The sequence below is a fragment of the Brassica oleracea genome, chromosome C6 (genome assembly GCF_000695525.1).
Source record: "Brassica oleracea var. oleracea cultivar TO1000 chromosome C6, BOL, whole genome shotgun sequence".
Classification (NCBI taxonomy): Eukaryota; Viridiplantae; Streptophyta; class Magnoliopsida; order Brassicales; family Brassicaceae; genus Brassica; species Brassica oleracea.
In genome coordinates this window covers 29,833,076-29,845,854 of record NC_027753.1, presented here as the reverse complement: position 1 = coordinate 29,845,854, position 12,779 = coordinate 29,833,076, and the positions used below count along the sequence as shown (strand labels likewise).

Here is a 12,779-nt window from a genome sequence, read left to right as displayed (position 1 = left end):
TGCGAGTGTGGGCGCGTCTGAGATCGGATTGACGAACGGTTTTCGCTAATAGATTTGTCTTGTCCAGAGCTTCAATTTGATATATGGCTCGTCGTCTGGTTCCTCGGGGTTTGAGAGATAGATTGATTTTAAGTTACTCCTGAATTAGGGTTTATGTGTGACGGATTTTAGGTTAGGTTTTGTTGAGTCTATCATGCTGATAACGTGTTGTGAATGAAGAGGGGAACTTGTATTTATTATTAGGTCGACCAACTGGTCTTTATATACATATGGTAATGACGGTCTAAGTACTGGATCGACATGAGATCGTACTATCCTTAACTAGATAATGACTAGCAACACGTAAGATAAACACCAACTATAATGTGGATAAACACAAGAGGAGATAGGCGCCAGTATGATCCTGCGGATGGGCTTGACCCGTCTTGCTACACGGGCTGATAAATGGGTCGATCACTAAATGGTTTATAACATAAATAATTTTGTTAAATTTTTATGATTGTTTTTTAAATATGTTGTTTGAGATTTATTTTATAATTAAGATATGTTTTCACACATAAGTTCAAGTTAATATTTGTATTTTTAATCATGGTGCATAGATGAATTGTTATAAACTTTATACTTAGGATTAGAAAAAATATTGTCCCTAAACGTTTAAACTGAACACAACCCGAAATAAGAAATTGAATGAAAAGTAAAAAAGAAATGAAAGTCAAATACATCAATCGAGTCAATGACAATATTATACATTCTTATGTACTAATTTAATGTTTTATTAAATAGGTCCTTAAAATTTTATTTTGCTAAGATTTTTTAAAAAAGGAAAACATTCTTTTTTATAAATCTCATTTTTATTTACAATTAAAAAATTAAAAAATAATAAAATATTTAGGTGACATTCTACTCTGACATATCAGGTGAAATATTTGAAGTTAATTTTGGTTTATATTTTTAACACAAAATTATTAAAAAGTAAAGTTATTTATTATAAAAAAAATAAGATTACTTTTACATTTTTATTTTATTTAGACTTTTAAAAAAAGAAATTAATTATTTTTTAATTAGTTTTTTCTTTTAGATTTTTATACAACTATTTTATTTTTAATAGAAAAAAAATTATGTTTAATTATTTATATATTTTGTCTTATACATACAAACACATATTTATCATATTCACACATACTCATGTACGACAACAACATCAAAATTAAAAGTTATGTTAGCATCATAAGATGTAATAAGAATAATAAAAAGTTGAATTGTATCAAAAAAATTAAAAGAAAATACTCTGGTAACACTTTTCATGTAAATACTATTGTGTTTTGTAAAAATAATATGTGAAATCTTAAACCTAAATATATAATTGAAATATTTGTAGCTATTTTTGATCATAATAATTTAACATACAATTATCTGTTAAAAGGAAAATTAGTTACTTATAAGAAAATAATAAGAGTACTTTTACAATTTTCTTTTAATTAGGCTTTTAAAAAAGTAATATTATTTATTTTAAAGTTAGTTTTTCTTATGTTTTTTACTAAATAATAATTGTAATTTTTAGGATTTTACAATTCGTTTTTGTTTAACATTTTTTTCTTAAAACTTAATATTTATCTTTTATAATTCATTATCTTTCCTATCTTTTGAAACAAACATTATAATAAAAAATAATAATAATAGGACTATTAATAATATTTACAATTATTTTTTATTAAAAATCATTTTTATTATTTTAGTATATATATTTTTTGATTATGAGATAGTTTAATACATATCACATTTTTAAATATATAACTGACATATGTCATAATCATGTTAGTTAGCAACTTTGAAGAACCAAACATTATATAAAAAATAATAATAATAATAAGACTATTAAATAATATTCATAATTAATTTTTAAGAAAAATCTTTTTATTATTTTAGTATTTATATTTTTGATTATGAGATAGTTAATACATATCACATTTTTAAATATATAACTGACTTGTGTTACAATCATGTTAATTAACAATTTTGAAGAACCATACTAAGTATAATCTTTTATATTTATATTTTCATTAAAATTTTAGAAAAGGAAAATTATATTAAATAAATATTTTTCAAATCTACTTTTTTAGGACTTTGAAAAAGGAAAATTTCTAAAACAATTACTACTAAATATATTTCTTAAAAATTGTTTTTACTAATAAATAATTTTTAAAAATAGTTTTTTCAAAATTCGTTTTTATTATCTTATTATATATATTTTTAATCATTGTATATTTAGACACATGTTACAATATTAGAAGAAAAATTACTATCAAATAATCTTTTGCAATTATCTTTTGATTGGAATTTAAAAAAAAGGAAAATTACTATTAAATAATATATATAATTACTTTTTAATTTTTAAAATTGTTTTTACTATTAAATAATTTTTAAAAATATTTTTTCAAAATTTGTTTTTATTATCTTATTATATATATTTTTAATCATTATATATTTAGACACATGTTACAATATTAGAAGAAAAATTACTATCAAATAATCTTTTGCAATTATCTTTTGATTGGAATTTAAAAAAAAGGAAAATTACTATTAAATAATATATATAATTACTTTTTAATAAAAATCATTTTTGTTAATATCTTAGTATATATATTTTTAATTATGAGAGAGATTAACACATGTCACAATCTTAAATATGTATTTCTCATGTGTCACGATCATGTTAATTAGTAACTTTAAGAAACCAAGCTTTATATTTTGCCATGTGTCACGATCATGTTAATTAGCAACTTTAAGAAACCAAGCTTTATATAATAGGATATGTAAATTAACAAATTTTATTTTATTTTTAATTGTTTCATTTAAATAAATTATCACTCATCATTAAAATGAGTTAAAATATAAACTATATAACATTTTTATACAAAAATAAATCTTTTAACATAGGTTAAACTTTTATATCTACAACTATATATTATCTTTTTATTTATTTTGAAACTCTCAACATTATTTTGTTTAAAATGGTTGTATACAAAATATAATAGTATATAATAATCTTTACTTCATATACTATTTAAAATATGTTATTAAAAAACTATGAAATTTTAGTAATTCATTTAAAATATTAATGAAAAATTAATTATAACAAAATCTGTTGAGAAGTTTGTCGAAAATATTACCAAAAATTCAAATATTTTTATAAAATAATGTATTAATTTAATAACAAAAAGAAATTCAAAATTCATGTAATCTTCCATACTCAAAAATATTAGTGTACTTTTTCAAAGTTTTCTTGAAAAAATATATAAATTTGAAAATAAATATTCAAACGCAAAATGATCATATTTTAAAATTTAAAAATATAAAATTATAATAATAAAGAATACAGTTTTGAAATGCACCACGAAAAACAAACTATATATGTTGTAAAAATTAAAGCAACCTAATATTTTGAAATCTTAATTAAAAATAAAAAGAAAAATTAATATCATAACATCCAAAAATATCATATATCAATAAAATTTACTAAAATAATATGATAGATGTTGCTATCTATAAAATTTGCTAAAATAATAGGGGTATACTATTTAAACAAAATGGTGTTTTTACTTATAAATCCCGTAAAATACTAAAATAATATATGTTAAAGTATATTTTTTAAACACGACATGTAAATATAAATTATCTTAAACATATTTATTTTCTATAATATAAATAAATAAATTTTAAAAATGTATTATAGCAAAATGTGTAAATTAAAGAAAAAAGCATATTTTGATGGAGATTATCTATTTGATTATTTCATAAACTCAAAAATATATTAGTAAGTAATAAAAATTTATAGCAAAGTAAAATGTATTAAATAAATCACTATATATTAATAATACCAAATAAAAAATATAAAAAATAATATTATAGAGTTTCACAATACATAATACTAAAATGGGAATTACATATTTAAACATTTGTAATAATATCAAATACATTTATAAAATGAAAAAAATATGCGCACTGATCTTACTAAAATCTAGTTAAATCTTAAAATTTGGGATCTTGGGATCCAGATCATATTTCACTTGTTGTCCAGAATCTACTTTGTGATCCATTTTGACCTGACTTTGTTGTTAGGCGAAGTGAATCTGAGATGATTGAAAAAATTGCGGCTGATGTCTCAAATGTGGTGAATGATTCTGTTCCATCAATCTACTTTGAATCTTTAATTGGGATTGGAGTTCACATGGAAAAGATGCGGTCGTTGTTAAGTCTAGAATGTGATGAAGTGAGAATGGTAGGGATTTGGGGTCCTGCAGGAATTGGTAAGACGACCATCGCTAGGGCTTTATAATCTTAGGGATGTTAATTAGGGCTTGTCCGGCCCGTTTATGTCCAGACCCGTTAACGTCCGGCCCGTTTACTATATGTCCGTTAAGAGCCCGTTTACATTAAAGCCTGTTTACTATATGTCCACTAAAAGCCCGTTTACATTAAAGCCCTTTTAAAGCCCGTTTCAGGTCCGTTTAAGGCCCGTTTAACATAAAAAAAAAATACATGTCGTTTGCTGTTTTATGAGTATAAGCCAACCTGTAAGGAAAATGCATCAGAAAGACTCAAGACTGCTTTGTGAATACAACACGTTCTCATGAGTTTACAGTACCAAAAATTAGAAATAACAATCATCCAATGGTTTTAGAAAGAGAGCTAAAACATAACTAGAATATAAAGTCCATAAACATAAATATAGTCTCTTCAATCTTGCACAATGCCTTGAAAAAATCCATGTCCATAATTAAAACATAACTGTTACTCCCTGTCAACATGTTTTTCAACGTTTGTATGTGACATTAATATTCCATAACTAAAGACATATCCGAGCACTCTAAACATAACCAATACACATTCAAACATACCTTTGTTCCATACTTCCATGATTCCATCAAACACTTCATTCTTTTGATGTTGAAGACTCCACTCCTGAACTACTTGCTTTTTTTCTAGCATCTTCATTTTCATCAAAAAGATCTTCAATGGTACCTACAAATTATAAAATAAATTAGTTACAAAAAATAATCATAAATGATTTGTTAAGCTTTAGTGCTTTACCTTTGTATTCAGCAAAACCGCGCAACCAATTTCTAGTGCAAAGAAGAACTGAAAGTGGTGACACTGCTCATTGTAGTCACAGCACAAACCATAAAGACTCAATCTAGATATTCACACGCTTTAACAAACTAAGAACAGAGAACTTTCAAACAAAGCAGGTTGAATGATCACACCAACAAATCAATTCGGTGCTTTCAAAAAGTCAATTTAAATGATTATAGTAAGATTGCATCTGTATCAAAGCCTTACACACTTAGCACACTGACTGAACATGCTATCTGTATCAAAGCCTTACAAAAACTCAAAACATACATTTAAGCCTAAGAACAACTTGGAAACATTTAAATAACCACTAAATCAATTCGGTACTTTCAAAAAGTCAATTTAAATGATTATAGTAAGAGTGCATCTGTATCAAAGCCTTACACACTTAGCACACTGACTGAACATGCTTAACAAACTAAGAACAGAGAACTTTCAAACAAAGCAGGTTGAATGATCACACCAATAAATCAATTCGGTACTTTCAAAAAGTCAATTTAAATGATTATAGTAAGAGTGCATCTGTATCAAAGCCTTACACACTTAGCACACTGACTGAACATGCCATCTGTATCAAAGCCTTACAAAAACTCAGAACATACATTTAAGCCTAAGAACAACTTGGAAACATTTAAATAACCACTTTTCAAAGACCACTTCAAGACTACGTCTTGTTAATCATTCCCACTTTTCACATATTTAAATTATAAACTCTTAAATTATAAAGCACTAACCCATTTTACACAAACCTCACAAAATTATGGAAAGAACAGTACGATTTCAGTAATAATTTTTTTTTTAAACGAACCTTGATAGTATTTAAGATGTGAGGAAGAGAGAGTGCAGAAGAAGACACGAGATGTACGCGGAACGACAAATTGAAACCCTTCCCGATCCGATCCAGATACTCATGAAAAGAACATTTTGATATTCCGATGAAAGGAGGCAAGGAGTTGATTCAACGACAAAAAGATTGGGTCACAAAATTATGGAAAGAACAGTACGATTTCAGTAATAATTTTTTTTAAACGAACCTTGATAGTATCTATAAGATGTGAGGAAGAGAGAGTGCAGAAGAAGACACGAGATGTACGCGGAACGACAAATTGAAACCCTTCCCGATCCGATCCAGATACTCATGAAAAGAACATTTTGATATTCCGATGAAAGGAGGCAAGGAGTTGATTCAACGACAAAAAGATTGGGTTAGGGTTTTTTAGAGATGAGAAAATAATTTAAACGGGCTAAACGGGCTAAACGGGCTGTCCGTTTATTTTCATTGAAACCCGTTTATTAAACGGACACAGACGGACAAACCCGACTAAGCCCGTTTAAGATTTTTAAGTAAACGGGCTGTTAACGGACACAAAAATTACACTAGGCCCGTTTATGTCTATTTACAAAAATCCCTATTTAACATCCCTACTTTATATGAAAAGCTTTGTAGTAACTTCACACACACCGCTTTCATGGAGAGTATAAAAGGAGGTTGTACAACACATTACCTCGACAACTATGCATACATGTTGCAATTACAAGAACAGCTTTTGTCTAATACATTCAGCCATAAGGAGTTGAAAATAGGTCACTTGGGTGTTGCACAAGGAAGGTTCAAAAACAAGAAAGTGCTTATCGTTCTTGATGATGTGGACCGATTAGTCCAACTAAATTCCATGGCAGGCAATACTGAATGGTTTGGCCGTGGAAGTCGAATTATCATTACAACACAAGATCTAAGACTCTTAAAGGCATGGGATCGATCATATTTACAAGGTGGATTATCCAGTTGATGAAGAGGCGCTTCAAATCTTCTGCACATATGCTTTTCGTCAAAACTCCCCTGAAGATGGTTTTGAGGAGCTTGCGCTGGAAGTTACAAAACTTTCTGGTAAACTCCCATTGGGATTAAGTATAATGGGCTCCTACTTCCGGGGAATGTCCAAGCATGAGTGGATCAATGCACTACCAAGGTTACGGAGCAGGATTCCTGATGATATTAAGATTATTTTAAGGTTTAGTTATGACGCCTTATGCCATGAAGATAAAGAATTATTTCTTTATATAGCTTGCTTTTTCAATCGTAAAAGTATTCAGACACTAGAAGATCATCTTGAGAGGACATTCTTGGACTTGAGTCATGGGCTTCACATCTTAGCTGAAAGATCTCTAATATCTCGTGAGTATGGATTTATTAAGATGCATAATCTGCTAATACAACTCGGTAGAGATATTGTTTGCAAAAAAGAGCCGGGTAAACGTCAGTTTTTGGTTGATGCTAGAGAGATTTGTCAAGTTCTCACTAATGAAACAGTAAGTTTCCACATTAGTCCTTGTCGAGTGTTGTCTTGTTCCCTGCAAAGTAAATTCATTTTATGCCTCTTATTTCATCTTTTGTCCTTTCAGGGTAGTGAAAGTCTTGTGGGCATGGATCTTGACTTATCTGAGATCAACAGAGAACTTATAAGCAACAAAACCTTCAAAAAAATGTGTAATCTCCAGTTTTTAAGGTTCTACGGTAGATCTGATGATAATGGTGACGGGAAATTACACTCTCCACAAAATCTGAAATATCTATCTCCAAAACTTAGATTACTTCATTGGGATTATTATCCATCTACGTGTTTGCCTTCTGGATTTATTACAGTGTTCCTCGGGGAACTAAACATGCGTAACAGCAAGCTTAATAAGCTGTGGGAAGGAGTTCAAGTGAGTGATTATGTCTCCCTTTTTTCACTGTTGAAATATATACAGTTTGTTTTATTCATGCTTGGTTGCATGTTGTCTGAGTATATTCTTGTTAATATTTTCACTACTAAACCGCATATGTCCTCATATGCTGTCTTTATTTGTGTGGGCAGCCTATTCAAAATCTCAAGTGGGTGGATTTGAGTCATTCTTCAGACTTAAAGGAGCTTCCTGATCTGTCAACTGCCACTAATCTCTTGAGTTTGGATCTCAGTTATTGCACAAGTTTAGTGGAACTACCCTCCTCAGTTGGGAATGCAACTAATCTCTTGATATTGAATATCGAGTATTGCAATAATCTGGTGGAGATTCCTTCCTCTGTTGAGAGTATTCCTAATCTCAAGATATTTTTGGCTGGGTGCTCAAGTTTGGTGAATCTCCCTTCTTGTATATGGAACATCAGTAGTCTCAACACTTTTAATCTCGACAATTTCTCTAGTTTGGTCCAGAGCCCCTTAATGTGGAATGCCAAGAATTTCCAGGGGTTAGATCTCAGTGGATGCTCAAGTCTGAGTAAGCTTCCTCCTATTCTCAGTGGATACTCCCACTCGGCAGAGTTACCATCCTTTATTGCGAACATCAAAAACCACTAGTTGATTCTTAGTAATTGCTCGAGTCTGATGGAGCTTCCTGATTCTATTGGGAATGCCACTAGTCTAAAGACATTGGATCTTAGTGGATGCTCAAGTCTGAAGACGCTTCCCTCTTCTGTTGGGAAAGTCGAAAATCTTATTATACTGGCTCTTAAGTTGTTCAAGTCTGAAGAAGCTTCCCCCTGCTATTAGATATGCCACTAGTCTAAAGACATTGGGTCTTAGTGGATCCTCAAGTTTGGCGAAGCTCCCCTCCGTTGGCTCTTCCGCTAGTATCAAAAAAAGAAAAGAAAGAAAACCCAACTTCCGATCTCATGATGCACTTGAAGGTGGTGTGCTTTTAGATATAAGTTCACAACCTTGTTTTCTTGATTCCATTTGAAGCTGAAAGAGCATACGTTCGCTCTAAAACCTAGAAGAGTCGCTTTCCTTGCAAGTTCTCTGCGTCCTCTTCTTTCCACCGTTTTGATTACGTCTGTTCTTCACAGTGCTTTGTGGTAGCGCCGGCCATTTGTTTATCTTGCTATATCATGTAAGACTTTTAAACGTGAACGTGACATAATAAGCTTTATAGTGGTTTACTCTTTTCCTTGTTGTTTCCTTTTTGGCTTTACATTTCGCAATGTATGTAACTTTGTTCCCACCATTAAAGTGGAAATAAACCTAAATGTAATCTAATAACGACATCCTTATCGCAATACTATTCATAAGATCTTGACTGTGCAGAAGTTGGTTGCATCTGGAAGTTTATTTCTTGATCTGAGTGACTTCTTGTATCAGAAGAGATATTGATAGTGTTAAGAGCTTGGAGAACATCGTACGCGGAGACCGGAGGTATATTAGGTTGTTTAACTCTTTGGTTTTAAACTCAGTGAGGCAATCTTATTGGAAAGAGTATGTATGTTTATGAGCTGGGCTTTGCATCCTTCTTTTGACTGATTTTTCACAAGAGTCTCAAAGTTGTGATTAGTGATTTCAAGATTAAGGCGGTTTGATAAACTAACGGCAAAAGCTGAAAAGGTGCTGGAGATTTGTATTGGGACAGGTCCTAATATGAGATAATTACATTGCTCGTAATGTGAATATAACTCCACTTTAACCACGCTTCTATGGTCGGATGGTCAAGGCGTTCTGTGAATCCCCAAAGTACCCGAGTTCGAATCCGCACCACACCAGATTTTCACACGCGTGGTCATCGGAGTTTTTACATTCTCTCTCCGGGGAATGGTTTACCATTTTTTTATAACTCCACTTGGGTTGGATCTAAATCCCAATATGAAGAAGTTACACACGGAAAGCAGCTGCCAAAGCAGGATTGAAAACCAAAGACTTTAGTTTCAAGCAAGGAGTAAGTGTAACTTTTACATTATCGACGTATATGTTGGGACTTAATTGACGTACAGCCCATGATATTCAAGCTCGAGCCCATCTTCAAAGTTTCCCAAATAGATATCTCGCATGTGACACAAGTCGAGCGTTTGGATCGAGGTATCCACAGGGCGGCTGATACGGGGACGAGCTGTACGGTTGTCCCGGACCTAAACCCATGTCCCCTGTAATTTGATAGTTAAAACCCAAATTTTTTTATATATACACATTTTTATATAGAAAATTTTAAATATTTATTAAATTTGGTTTAAAAGGGGCCCTAAAATATTTTACATGTATTTATTTTACATGTATTTAATTTGTTTTTATCAAAAAATTTAGAAAGATGTTGATGATAAAAAATTCTAAAATACATTTAAATTTTAAATAAACATGAACATTAAAAGCTTAAATATTTTTTTTGCCCAGGGACCTAAATAAATGTTGAATCGGTCCTGGGCACCAATATCTTTTTACATAAAAGCAAAAAGTATATATACTAGATAAGATTCCTATAAATGTGGGGACAATTCTAGAGGTCAAGGTTAAGATTGTATGGTCAGTGTGGTCATTATGATGATGATGATGAAGATTCAAGTACATTCAAGGTCTTCCTCACTAGTGTGACTAGTGTCATTGCTCACATACTCCCCTAGTAGAGCAATTGGAGCTTCACGAGATCATGTTCGTGCGGACAATCTAAAAGGTCACATTCCTTCAGGCTCTTCATCAACAAGTTTATGTTCATGCGGAAGAAAACATTTTCTTGAAGCAGCTAGCTCTACGTATCCCATTCTTCCCATCCATTCTCCTAATGCTGCACGATCAAAGGTAGTTCATATTTTTTTTTTTATCTTTCTTCTATCAGCATTTTGTGTGTAGTACTCAAAAGCAGGTCAAAAAAAAAATAATCTACATAATTCACAGATAAAATTTAGTATATCTGCATCCATTCCGCTCCGGTTCACTGGTTACTTGCAGATTATCCACAAATCATAATAATTAATAATAATTAATTTTTATATTTTTAATTAAAATAAATTTTAATAATATAAATTATATTTTAAAAAATTAAAACATTATTTTAAAAGTAAATATTTTTAGTATGTTTATATTATATATTGTTTATAATTAAAACTTAGATAAATAATATTATATTCTAAATTTTGTTTACAATAAATCTGGTGGGTTGGGTAGATATCCATAATTTTTTAAAAAATTGGTTGATCTACATATACTCTACATATAGAGTATACAATCCACATCTGTCTCACATCAAAATAAAACCTTGATCCATAACCGTCTCGCTGTTTTTGGACCAACCTTTTCTATCCATATCCGTCTCGCGGTTTTGGACTAACTTCCTTACTCTATTTATGTGTATAAGCAAGAACTGTTTTATAACTGAATTTTGGGTGTACGTTAGTTAATTATTAACTAAGTGTATATGTTGTATCAAATAAATTATTTAAAAGGAAGAAGAAAGAGGCTGAAAGATGAGAATCCACTACTCAAAGAAGAAACTTGATGTGAAGAAAATATATTATTGAAGTTTTTTCTGCACTAGGATGTTTCAGGAACATTTCAGTCTCGGAGGCCAGACTGGTACAAGGAGCTTTTTGCTTGGTTCTTGAGCACAGGAATGCGATCTTAATTATGACCTGAAACCTGAAAACTTTAGATTCATGCAAGGAGTAAGTCGTGTGGTACATAAAATGTTTGACTGTGAGACTGATATGAATCATTTTATTCACACAATAATTAAACTGAAAATTTATGATAAGCTTCCTCTTAACCTTAATCTTTTTGGAGATTAAAGTTATCTTAATCAACCATTTATATATTAAAGATAGCAGAACTTACTAGTTAAATATTTCTAATTGTACCCTAATTCAACTACCCATAGTCATATTCATACATCAGAGACCTTTCTTCCCATTACAATCATCTGATCTTACTTCTCTATTGATCTTGTTTGTCACCAGGTAGGAGAAGCTATACCATTAGATGATAACTCTGTGGATGCAGTCATTTCAACACTTGTCCTGTGTTCTGTCCCAGATGTTAAGCAAACACTTCAAGGTAATTCCCATAAACCTCAAAAGAGATATCATCTGATAATATCTTCAACCAAGTATTATTTTCAGAGATCAAGCGGGTTCTGAAACTGGGTGGGATATTTCTGTTCATCGAGCATGTAGCGGCTGAAGGTATAACCACATTTTCACATCATAGGCCTAGAAATCAATATGTTATACAAATTTAAATCCAAAAGTTGTGTTTTTGGGGTGCAGATGGAACTTTTTTCAGGCATGTCCAAAATGTATTGGATCCACTACAGCAAGTGGTTGCAGACGGATGTCATCTGACAAGAAACATCGGCTTATACATTGCCGGTGCTGGTTTTAGTGGTGGCGCTGAGATCAACACAGCGGCAATGTATAGCTTCCCTTGGATAATTAGACCTCATGTTTATGGAGTTGCGTATAAGTAACTATGCAAGTAAGATGCAAAAGGTGTATAATTTCATGATCGTGTGCTAAATTATATTTTCAGAACTCTCTTGTATTAAGCAACTTCTTGTTAATTTGTGGCAATTTTCTTGGATTCCTTAAAATAATTATGGTGTAGCCGTGTAGTGGTTGGATTTCATCAAATCAACTTTCTGTCTTGATAAAATGCAAAAGCAATAGAGACTGAAAAAATTAAAGAATATTTAGCTAGTCAAATTTCAAGATTTCCATTCTTGTTTCAGAATGTTTTTGGCGAGATGTAGGATGTCACATTGACATCTGAACTCGTTATTTATTTTTATTTTTTTTTTACTTTCAGTCGCCTAATGGTTTCCATATTCTGGAGAGATACGGAGTTCAAATGGTTTCCATATTCTTAATTGGTGCAATCAAAGAGTTTAGAGAGAAATTAAATACAATAAATTAT

General features: G+C 30.7%; 2 pseudogenes; both read left to right on the top strand.

Moving 5' to 3' along the window:
* Window positions 1–8,853, top strand: part of LOC106297965 — a 48,406-nt pseudogene extending 39,553 nt beyond the window's left edge.
* A 1,024-nt stretch (window positions 8,854–9,877) lies between these two features.
* Window positions 9,878–12,422, top strand: LOC106297964 (annotated as a pseudogene).
* The last annotated feature ends 357 nt before the right edge of the window (window positions 12,423–12,779 follow it).